The following is an 11,711-nucleotide window of genomic DNA, read 5'->3' as shown; positions in this document are numbered from 1 at the left end:
AGCCATTTCCCCCAGACCACTCTCATTTCCTTCTTCCAATCAAGACATGAATCTGGTGCCCTCTGCAATGACCTCTAAAAGTCCACATCACAGCTCATGTTGCCTCTGACTCCCCTCCCCACTCCAGGCTTGGTCCACTCTGATACAACCAAACTTCTGCCTTGACTCCTAGTCCCTAATTTTACCTAGAATCCAGTTCTCCTCTGTATTAGCCCACTATTTCTGTGATAATACTATGTAATAAACAATCCTCAAACCCTAGTGGCTTATAAAAAACAAACAGTTCTTTTTTTCTCACAGTCTGTGGGTTGGGTAAAGTAACTCTGAGTCAGGCTGTGGGTCAGGTACAGATGAGTTGCACATTGTCACTCATTCTGGGCCCGGCAGCTACCTGGGGCATTACACAATGAAAGAAGCACAAGAAAACGTTAGTGAAAACTTCCTGTGACTCTTTTTTTTTTTAAATATAGTTTTATTGATTTCAGAGAGGAAGGCAGAGGGAGAGATAGAAACATCATTGATGAGAGAGAATCATTGACTGGCTGCCTCCTGCACGCCCCCCACCAGGGATTAAGCCCACAGCCCAGGCATGTGCCTTGACTGGTAATCTAATTGTGACCTCCTGGTTCATAGGTCAATGCTCAACCACTAAGAACACCGGCCAGGCTTTCCTGTGACTCTTAAGGCCTCAACTCATAACTGGCCATTATCAAGTCCACCCATATTCCATTGGCCAAAGCAAGTCAACTAGTCAAACCCAAAGTCAAATGGATGAGAATATATGCTCCACCTATTCTAGTAGGCTGTGTGCAAAGTCCTACAGCAAAGGACATGGCTGTATAATTCTATTACAGGGAGGGAGTGAAGAATTGGGAATAATTATCCAATCTCAAGCATTTCTTAAACCCCTGTTATGAGTTCACCTGAAGGAACTTCTAGCTTCTGCTTGCCTGCCAGGATTCCTCCCTACCTTCCCCAGATCAGGCTTAGGGCTGGCTCTGTGTGGACAGAGCTGTCACATGGTGACCACTGCCCACTTGACTGCCAGCCAGTGTCTGTCACCTGCATCTCTTGCTGTGAGTTACCCATCTGATTGTTCCTCCTGAACTCTTAGAGAAGCTTACATGCCCAATTAGTTTCTCAGTTCCTAGCATATCCTGGCTGCAGAGGGGGTAGAACCAAGAATTGGGAAACTTGAAAGCTATTGGAGAAACCAAGGCAGCTTCTCCCATTCTCTTACGCTCTCTTGCCATATGTTTTCTCTCTGTACATCTGCTTCAGTTTTCTCTCTGGGCACCAGCTTTCTCTCTTCCTAAATTGACTTGGTAGAATAGGGCCTGCTCTAGCTCCAGAGCTACAGAAGCTCCCACTTCCATACCATTACCAAGCTGAAGGGTCTTACTTCCAAAATCCCAGAAAAAGACCCCAGTCGATCATGACCGGGATCATGTGGCGCAAACATGGTTACCCACCCCTCTAGATGAAGGAAGGCTGGTATGGGCTGCCAAACATAAAAAACAAAAAAAAAAAAAAAACAAGACTCCCAACTGGAGTCCTCTGGGCTGCTCTCATTAGAAGATGTATTTAGTTTGGCCACAGGGTTTTTAAATGTTTTGAATTACTTGACAAAATTTAGAAATTGAGAGTAGACATATGAATCCAGAATTTTTTCTAAAGAAAGTAAATGATCTCAACTGGAAGAAAGTGTGAAGGTACCCTATGGGGCCTGATACTGTTCTGTTTCTTGATCTAGCTGTCCCATTTGTGAAAAATTCATCAATCTATACACTTAAAATAGATCCACTTTTGAATATGTATATTATACTTTTTTGATGTTATAAAAATTTAGAAGATCTGGCAACATCTGAACCACATTCCAGCAAGGGATAAATCTACTGGAGCTGAGTGGTTTTCTACAGTGCCCTACTCCCACTACTCTTCGTTCTCTTCATGTCACTGAGACTGAGGGTCAGTAGTCATTTATCATCACCTTGGATATGGTTTTCTTATAATAGAGTTAAGAAGAAAGTAACTTTTCTTTAATATCCGTAACTACATTAAAGTGAGGGGACAGTCCAGACAGCATGGCTCAGTGGTGGAACATCGGCCTATGAACCAGGAGGTTATGGTTCGATTCCCAGTCAGGGCACATGCCAGGTTGCAGGCTCAATTCTTGGTGTGAGGTGTGCAGGAGGCAGCCTACCAATAATTCTCTCTCATCATTGATGTTTCTCTCTCTCTCCCTTTCCTTTATTCTCTGAAATCAATAAACATATATTTTTTAAAAGGGGAGAGACAAAAGAGCACCAGAGAATATGCTCTCTTTTTTTTAGAAAAACTAAAAGTAGCTTTTTCCCCTTTTTTTTCAGATGTTAAAAATATTCTTCTGAGTTGACAAGCAAATAAAATGTGTCAGTATAAAAAAAAAATCCAGTGACCAGTATGTGGAAACTTCATCTAAAAACAAAGGACTGATGGTTTAACATGTTTTATTTTTCAATGCAAATAAAACAAGTGATACAACTACGAAATGAAGTCGTGGGGTAAAATAGTTGAGAATACTGCTCAGGCATTGAAACCTTTCATGAATGGTAGGCTTGTAAGAATATCTACTGAGGACAAAGGAAATTCATGCCTTGAAGAAAAACAAGTATTTGCAAATGGAAGACTAAACAGAAATGCTGTTGCTCAGCAAGATGATGACATGGCTGAGAACTTACAGGACAGGTTGTATGAAAAAGTTCAATCATTTGTGGCATTTCCTAGGGAAGCTTATGAGAGCCCAGTTAAAATAATACCACCCAGTCGGCTATATTTATTTATGGTTCCAAAAAGACTTGGACATGATTGGAGAATTTTTGGGCATGGTGTCCATCACAGGCACAACTTCAGGAAATGGGTTAGCTTTGTGTGTTGAGTAGTCATGAAAAATGTTTAAAGCAGACAGGTCAAAATTAGTAAGCCAGGCTATGAAACAGAGCTCCTGAGATGGTCAGCATTAACACTGACCCTGTTTTCAAACTTAAATCCAAAGTGGCAAATATTGCACAACCATGGCACCTAAATGATTTACCAGGAATTGCTTTGTACTAATAAGTTAAAGTAGAGCCTATCATGGGCCTAGTAAGTTGGATTCACTCCCATGACTGAAAGTATAGGAATTTCAATGCTCTGCTAGTGCACTGGATACTTAATAGTCATAACATGCATGTATTCTAATAAGTTAAAGGTAGTTGGTGGGTAATGTTGAAGTCTTGTCTTTGCAGCTGGGAAGAGCAGTTCAAAAATTATTAACTTGTTTTCAACAAAATATATTTATTTACCCTAACTCACCAACAAATATTGGATCAATCTATTGATCTTTTTGGTAAATATCACAAGCCATCTAACCCTTTGGGTACGTCTCTGCAAGAATCTTCACAAGTATGCAAGTGGGCTATTGAGTTTGTTCACTCTTAGTGAAATTATGTCTTCGGGAAACTCAGTTGGCAAAGAGTAATCTGGCCCACTTTCCTGTGCTGAAATCAATTTTCAGAAATGAAAGAGATCACTTAAACTGCTCTCCTAACATTGTGGGGTTGAAAACAGGATTCCAAAAAAAGGCTCTAATTTTATGAAAATAAACTCCTGTTATTTGACTCACCTTCCTTTATTAATATTGTGCCATTAATGGAATTTTTGAACCACAATTGGGTCCCCAAAACTAAGTTTTGCAACATTAAAATGCCAAAATTCTACGAATATCTCAGGAGTAGTTACCCTAAATATAAAAACCATCACACAAAGATTCTATCCATGTTCAGCCATGAACAGCTGTTTTCCATTATGAAACCAAAAAGAAAAAAGAAAAAAAATGATTGCTCTCAGTTAAAGGATTCAAGGCTGAATTCTATGTAGCACATCGCAACATGAAATACAAGACCAGACATTGACATGTGGGGCAAAAGGAAAAGCATCACATTTCTGTTTCTAAAGCAAAGAAGTAATGAGTTATGAAAGAAAAAAATTAATTTAATATTCCTATTTTCTTCAAATGCTATGTTTTTCTATTTCAAACTTAATATATAACCACTAATATCATATATGTTTATATTATGTTATGTGTTTATGCCATGGTCAAGTAAAAATGAAAGAAAGTTTGATTACATTTCTGGCAGTTGATTTTTCTTACACCCAGCCTACTTTACTCATTTTTGCTGCATTTCTGAATTCTGCAAGAATCTGGCTTTGCAAGCTCTGGTGTAAAATATGTATATATTTTTTCTACATTTTTACCATTAAGCAAGTGAGCTTGTATTGAAAAATTATACATAAAAAAATCCAGAATAGAAAAACAAGCTCGCTTATTATACCATTCTGACAGTACTTACAAAAACATGCATTTATAAGAAATATATATGCATAATGTATTTTAATTAAAATGGAATCATACCACACATAAAGTTTTATAGGTTTTCCATATTGTTAAGTCTTTTACAACTCAAGATTTTAATGGCTGCATATGATTCCAAAATACATTTATAATGTAACTATCTTATTTGCCATTGCTGCATATTTACCAGTATTGGGCTTGTGTCACCTGACTGCCCCTGTTCCCAACCCCACTCCCACCACTATTGGTATGAATCACATATGTCCATAAATCTCAGACTTCTTAGTCCTAGAAGAGATGTCACAGTAAACAGAATGCCTCCAACCTGACCGGGGAGGCAGTGCTGTCAATAAGTAACCCAGCTTAATTAGGAAACCATCATTCACATGCTTGGGAATCCCCCAGTTTGACAAGGTGACTCCACCATCAGGAAGTCTCAAACTTGATGAAAGAAACCCAGTTTGCTACGATGATCAAAGGCTCCCAGAAAATGTGCTGATGGCATCAAGTTGGCAGTGCAAATAAGCACATGAAAATAAGCAAGAACCTGCAAGTTGGGGAAAAGACTTTCAGACCACCTGCTTAGGTGGAGCTCCGGGACTGCAGAGAAGAGACAAGTGAAGAGGAATGTATCTCATCGCAGCTGAACAAGGGCCATCTTGAGCTTACTAGAGCAAAAATCTATAGAATAATTATCTTTAAAGGAAATGAAAAAGATCCAAATTGAACAGTATCTTAAGAGTAAGTTTTTAAGTAAGAGTCAAAATTTTGTGATTAGACATCACAGAGGAGCTCATGCATTCACCTTCTCTTCTTTATAAGAACCCATTCAAAAACATTTGTTAAAGGTATTAACCCCCAATAAGGATGACATGGGAGGAATCCTTAGGCAAAGGAAGAATTTCAGCCCATTTCTGAAAAGCTAAAGGTCAATTAAAGTGAATGAGCTAGCAAAGCAAGCGGCAGAGGAGGAGTCTTGACCTCTTAGAACTTTCTGGAGAGGGTCATGACTTGGAGACAGCAGACAAGGTGGGTGATGAAAGCACAAAGTAAGAAATTAATTCAAAATCTGTATACAGAATGGTGAAGGACACTCTAAGCTCCCCCCCCAACTTAGCTGACAAAATGGCCTGCAACCAGGCTTTCGGTCCTGAGGCTAGAGAAGGGAGAGAGAAAGAGAGGAGAGAGGAAGGGAAGGGACCAGGGGAGATGAGAAGAGCGTTGAGGAGGAAATCTCATTTCCAGAACAGAAGCAGCAAGGGTTGTTGATGGTGCCCCCGAGTAAAGAAAGCTCCAGCATCCTGGCATTTCAGAATCCCATAGCACGGTGGCCAGCCCCACCCCAGCCCTTACTGTAACTAACTAAATCCTTCCAGTGACCACCCAGAAACACAGAGCCCCCAAATATACTTCTTTGTCCTTCATTCTCACATATGAATGACAACCGAGGAGCCCCAGATACCGAGGAAACCTGCAAATGAAAGAGAGCTGTAAAGAGCTAGAGCCTCATCCATCATAGCCAGAAGTCAGAAGATAATGTCTGAAGTGGATAAGTCAAGGAGAAATGTATAAAAATATAGTTAGAGATGCTTTAGAACTAAAAGCAGAAAAACGATAAAAGTAGATGTTTCTCAGTAACAGAACAGGAGGTGGGGGAAGGGGGTGGGAAGGGCAGATGACTATTGTTTTTCATCGTAAACCCTTCATTACAATTTGGTTTGATTTTTTTTTATTTAAAATTTTTTTATAAGAAAAGGTTACATGGTAAAGTTATTGCCATAAAAGGAACCATCAAAATAATTAATTGCTATGCAATCTGAACTTTTTGCTCCTGAAGTCTTAGTTTTTTGTTCTGAATTTTGTTTAAGCAACCAATGCAAATGGAAATTCTCTAGCAGTTATTTCCCATTATGTCCATTCCACGTAGTCCATTCCTTACGTTTCAGGGAATTGTTAAAGAGAAGGAACCAAATTACATTACTGCTAAATGATTTTGTTTGTTTGTTTGTTTGCCAATTAAATTAAGGAAAAAGAAAAAATTAAGTCCTAAAGGATCAGGTCAGACTCTTTCATCACCCCCAATATTTCTTTCTTTTTTTTTTTTTTTTTATTTATACACATTCTTTTTTTTTAATAACCTGATCACTGTCTCTCAGTCTCTGGGTCTGTCCCTTTTCATCAGTCTATGTTGTTCTCTATAATCCACAAATGAGTGAGATCATGTACCCCCAATATTTCTTGAGCACATACTACATGCCAGACAATATTGTAGATGCTGGAGATGTAGTAGTGAACAGGACAGACAAAATATCATTCTAGAGCTATCATTCTCATGGGAGATGGGAGACAAACTATAGACAAAGAAACAAATAAATAAAAGGGGGCAACATTAGGTTGTGTCAAGAGCTATGCAGAGGATTGAAGTAGATTGATGACAGAGAGTGGCTGAGTAGATGCCTTAGTGTTGATGATCAGGGTTGGTCGATTTGAAAGATGACAGTTAAGCTGAATTCTAAATGGGGAAAAAGAGCCAGCCTTGTAAAGAATCGGGGGGAAGGGTGGGTTGGAACAGGCTGGGGAGAGGAAGCAGCCTGCCAGTTAGAAAATCTCTAAGTAGGAGGGAAAAGACATTTAATATGACATATGTACATGTTTTAAGAACAGATAGAGGGTCATTATGGTTGACCTTAGTAGGTAAGAGGGGATGAGAAGAAATAATGGGATGATGTAGGAAATGCAGGGACCAGATCATGTTGAGTTTTTAAGCCCTAGTAAAGAATTTGGATTTTATTAAAAACACTAGAGGCCCAGCGCACGATTAAATCATGTGTGTGTAGGGTCCCCTAGGCCTAGCCTGCCATCAGGGCCATGTCCACTGCCCCCGACACCACGCATGCTCCGCGGACGCTGCTGCCTCTTGCCCTCCACCAGATACCAGGTTCTCACCTTCCCTGGGCCTGGCATTCACCCACTTGGAGGATGCCTGTAGGCAGCAGCCCCATTGTGGAGCCACTCTCAGCGCCCTCTCCTTTGGTCATGACCCACAGGTCACGCCATCTGGTATCGGGATGCTGGGATGTCCTTCTGCTCCACCGGCCTCTGCTCCATCTGGACTCAGGTAGTAACCGCCGCTGCCACCACAGTCGCCGTGCAAGAGTAAAGCCAGCAGGCCGGTGGCACATGTGAGTGCACACTCCCTTACACTCTCCCTCGCACCTTTCAAAGGTTAGCCCCGTCCTGTCGAATCCAGCCAATCTGGGAGCCCTGCTGCCCCACCTCCAGCCAATCCGCTCACCCACCGGCCTCACTGCCCACCCCCCAACTGCCTTCCCAACCACACTGGAGGCTCTCAGTCTTTTGAGCTGAACCTTGCAACCCAGCAGGGAGGGCCACCTGACACACCAGGAAACTGAAGTCCGAGGCTGAGTGTGAGCGCAGCTCCGCTCTGTTCCCTCCCATGGAGCCTGTCCTATCCCTTTGCGCCAAGTGCTCAGGTCCCGTCCCTCCCTGACATCAAGGGTCTATTCTGCCTCCCCACCACCCACCGCCGCCTCCCCCTTACCCTCCACTCCCCGCGCCCCCACCACCTGCCGCACCTTGGCTCCGTTCCTGTCTCAGCTGCCTCTACTTTGCTCCCTTCTGCAGCGCTTGGCTTCCTTCTATGTTGTTTTCAGTCTTCGCTCCCAGCTGGTATATGCAAATTAACTGCCATCTTGGTTGGGTTAATTTGCATATAGTCGCGCTGATTGGCTGGTGGGCATAGCGAAGGTACGGTCAATTAGCATCTTGGTCTTTTATTAGTGTAGCTAATAGAAAGCCTTTGAAGATATTTATGCAAGAGCAGAACTTGATCTGATCTAGGTTTTCAGATCACTTCCTACCTGGAATGATTGGAGGCCAGTTATTTCATGTCTTTAGATACTAATCAAATAAAGGGAGTTAATGTGAACTCAAATCAAGTTAGCCTGACTTCTTCAGGAAACCCAGTTTTCATTCATTCATTAATTTATTAATTCACTCAAAACTACTTATTGAGCATGTGCTATCTGCCCAGCAATATGCTGAGAGTCAGAAATATACAAATTCTTATCAAAAGGAGGCTGCATCGAAGACTGGCATGAAATAATATCTCTGAATCAGATAGTCAATGAGGATAAGATCTGGGTGAGAAACTGCAAGATTTTCTTTCTCTGAGAAAGTTGTCAGCCCATCTGGATTTTATAGAAAACAAAAAGGGACACCTTTCTTCTCTGTCCTCAATAAGTGTGATAAGCTTACAAAGATGGTCTTCTCCCTCCATGATTTTTAATATGGCCTCATGCCCTGACTCTGGGCTGGCCTTCTGATTTATTTTGGCTAATGAGGCAATAGCAAGCATAACATAAATGGAGACTTGAAAAGCACTGCACATTGGGGTGTGTTTGTTCTCCTTTCCTACTCTTAAGAACCTTGCAACCACTACCATATGAATTAGCCCAGGCTAGCCTGCTGGGAGATGAGAAACATGTGACCATGCATTCTCCATTGCTCCATCTGACCTACAGCCAACCAGCAAACATGAGTGTGAGGCCATCCTAGACCATCCATCCTTAGCCAAGCCAGTCCAGACCAGATAATATGCCTAGCCTACCCACAGAATAATGAGAAAAAATACTCTGTTAATTTAACTCAGTATGCTTTCAGAATGGTTTGTTACACAGCAAAAGCTAACTAATACAAGAATACAGAAAAATCATTTTACCTCTCACAAAGGAGTATATGAATCCTCAATTCATATACTGAGTATATGAATCCTCAATTCATATACTGCATGCCATGGCCTGGCTCCTTCTTATCAATGATTTCTAAAAAGTGTCCATCTTTTCCCTCCAAACATTTCACACATCTATTGATTCTCCCTTTGTTGACTCCAGAGGAAGGAAAATTAATGGCCCTGGTCAAGATGAGAGCTGGTCCTATCAGAGGCATGTACAAAGGGATCTGAACAAGGTAAACATATGGTGACAAAGAGTGGCTGCACTGCAAATACAGGGTGAGATTGACAAGATTGTAATAAGGGAGATACCAGGGAAGAAAACACCACCATGAGCAGCTTTTCACTGAACTCTGCCCTATCCAAGACCTCTTCACCCAGCCAACAGATTCAAAACTCAATGGAGATTCCATGAGCTCAGTAAGAAAGAGTTTACAGCTTCCTTCCTCAAAAAGCTCCAAGATAAACAGAATAAACACCAGTTGGTCTCAGCTGGTCGCCCATTGGCCTGCCTGGAGGAGGGGGATGCCAGAGATAGCTTCTTGAGGTTGCTTCCAGGCCTGCATTTCTAGGAAATAGACAATTATGAACAACATGGATTTTATTATCGTGACATCTCTAAGGTCTCTGCATAAAGCCTATATTTAAAAATATAAACATGTAAGTGAAAAAAATGTCAGGGGAATAAATATTTGTCTTAAAAGAGACCATCTGTTTCAAATTTTTATTTAAAAAAAAAAACACCAACATGTGTTTTACTTTAAATTTGTGTGTGTGTTGTTATCCTTGGGTTAAGTATTAGGTAAATAGACAGAAGCATTGAGAATCCATTTTCCAGCAAATTTTGGTTAGAAATCCTTGCACACGTGACACAGGAGATAATTTGGGGGCTAATTGGAGCTTTGTGGGCAGCCAGTTCCTTGCAGCCCTCTCCCCCACTCAGTCCCTGTGTGACTGGCATGAGAATCTCCCTGGCACTGGTGTTTGCTTTAGACAAGATGGCATGCTATACCTCAGCCGACACAGCATGGTACAGGCTGATCCCAAATGCAGGTGTGACCAGCCTGGCACGACCACAGAGCTCACTTTTGTTTGGGCCTCAGATGTAGGCACAAAGCTGTCAATTCGAATGCAAATCCTGTTTGGTGGCTGTAACCAGGCTGGCTGGGGTGAAAGTGGGGTGTCAAAAAAGATGACTGTGAGCTGGTCTTGATGGGTAAGTAAGAGGAAAGCCTGAGAGAGGTCATTTCAGAATGGGGTGCAGCATGGAACCTTGAAGAGGTCTGGTATATTTGGGAAGCAGCATCAATTTGGGGTGGCTGCAAGTCAGGAATGGCTGGAGATGAAACTGGAGTGGTGCCGGGAATAGTGGATAACTTTCACTTCTTCTTTGTTTTTCATCCCTTCCTGTTAAGAACTGCCCCTTCTCCTTCCATCAAGCCCCCACTTATTCCAGGTGACTCTGGCGGGTCTGTTAAACTCTCCACTCAGAACGTGCCACTGCTCTAGTCACGGTAATTGGCCAAAGAGTGGTCATGTGACCTGTTGAGGGCCAAACATGGTCCTTTGGGGGGATACTGATAGAAATCTGTGAGAAAGTGCTTTCTTTTTTCTCCTAAGGCGTGAGCTGAAAGGACCTAGTAAGGGAACTTTCTTTTTCCTATCATGTGGAGAGTTTCTGTCTGAATTAAGACCAGTATAGTGAAAAGCAGAGAGGAGAGAAAGGTGATTGACATTATTTGAGCTCCTGGGTCTAACTATACCTAACCAAAGTGTTTCCATTTCTACCAAAACTGGCCAGAGTTGGGTTTCTGTCTCTTGTACTTAGAAAAGGTATTGGCAAATACAGTGGAATCAGAAGCCAAAATTACACTTGCAACAAAAGGCAGACAACCCCACCTGATATAGGCAAGAGCCCAGCGGCTCCCTGTGGTAGAGAGTACTAGCTGCCCGCCAAAATATATACTCCCACTCCATCATATAGGGTTGTTACTGGGAAGTGGGTGCCCAGCTAAGGATTACATTTCCCAGCCCCTTCTCTTGTCTTGCATCTACATGTGGTACAAGATGAATTCCACCAATTGAATATGAGCAGAAGTGATAGGAATCATTTCCAGACCAAGACTTTAAAAGTGAGTGTGCAGAAGGTAGGCCCACTTTACCTTTGTGCCTGGCTGGGGAAGGTAGTGAGGAGCCTTGAGGGATGATGAGCTTGTATCCCTGAAGCATCATGCTGAGGACAGACACTACTATAAAGGAGCACCTGGATTTGCTTGGCATCTCCCGAGGGGCCGCCCCCACCTCAGCCTCGCTCGGTCGCCGCTGCGCCGTCCTCCCCCCAGAATTTCTCGAGAACCGAAGATGGCGGCATAGGTTAACGCCGGAGATTGCTGCCTTGAACAACCAATTCAAATTACGCCTGAAACAGGGAACGGACAACATCCAGAACCACAGGAGGGCTGGCTGAGTGGAAATTCTACAACTAGGAGTAAAGAGAATATCATACCCAGACTCAAAGGAGGCGCAGTGCTGAAGTGAAATACTCAGGTGCAGAGTGCGCACGGAGCTGCGGGCTGGCGGCGAGGA

General features: G+C 42.3%; 1 long non-coding RNA gene across 1 annotated transcript in view; it reads left to right on the top strand.

Annotated features, from left to right (window-relative positions):
* Nucleotides 1-408: 408 nt before the first annotated feature.
* LOC107181635 overlaps nucleotides 409-11,711 on the top strand; it is a 27,927-nt gene continuing 16,624 nt past the window's right edge. The window contains exons 1-2 of the long non-coding RNA XR_001512305.1: nucleotides 409-427; nucleotides 7,032-7,043. This is a non-coding gene — a long non-coding RNA (uncharacterized LOC107181635). The remainder of the gene's footprint in view (nucleotides 428-7,031; nucleotides 7,044-11,711) is intronic.

This window comes from Myotis davidii, unplaced genomic scaffold (genome assembly GCF_000327345.1).
Source record: "Myotis davidii unplaced genomic scaffold, ASM32734v1 scaffold6, whole genome shotgun sequence".
Lineage (NCBI taxonomy): Eukaryota > Metazoa > Chordata > Mammalia > Chiroptera > Vespertilionidae > Myotis > Myotis davidii.
This window is presented reverse-complemented; position numbering and strand designations above follow the sequence as displayed.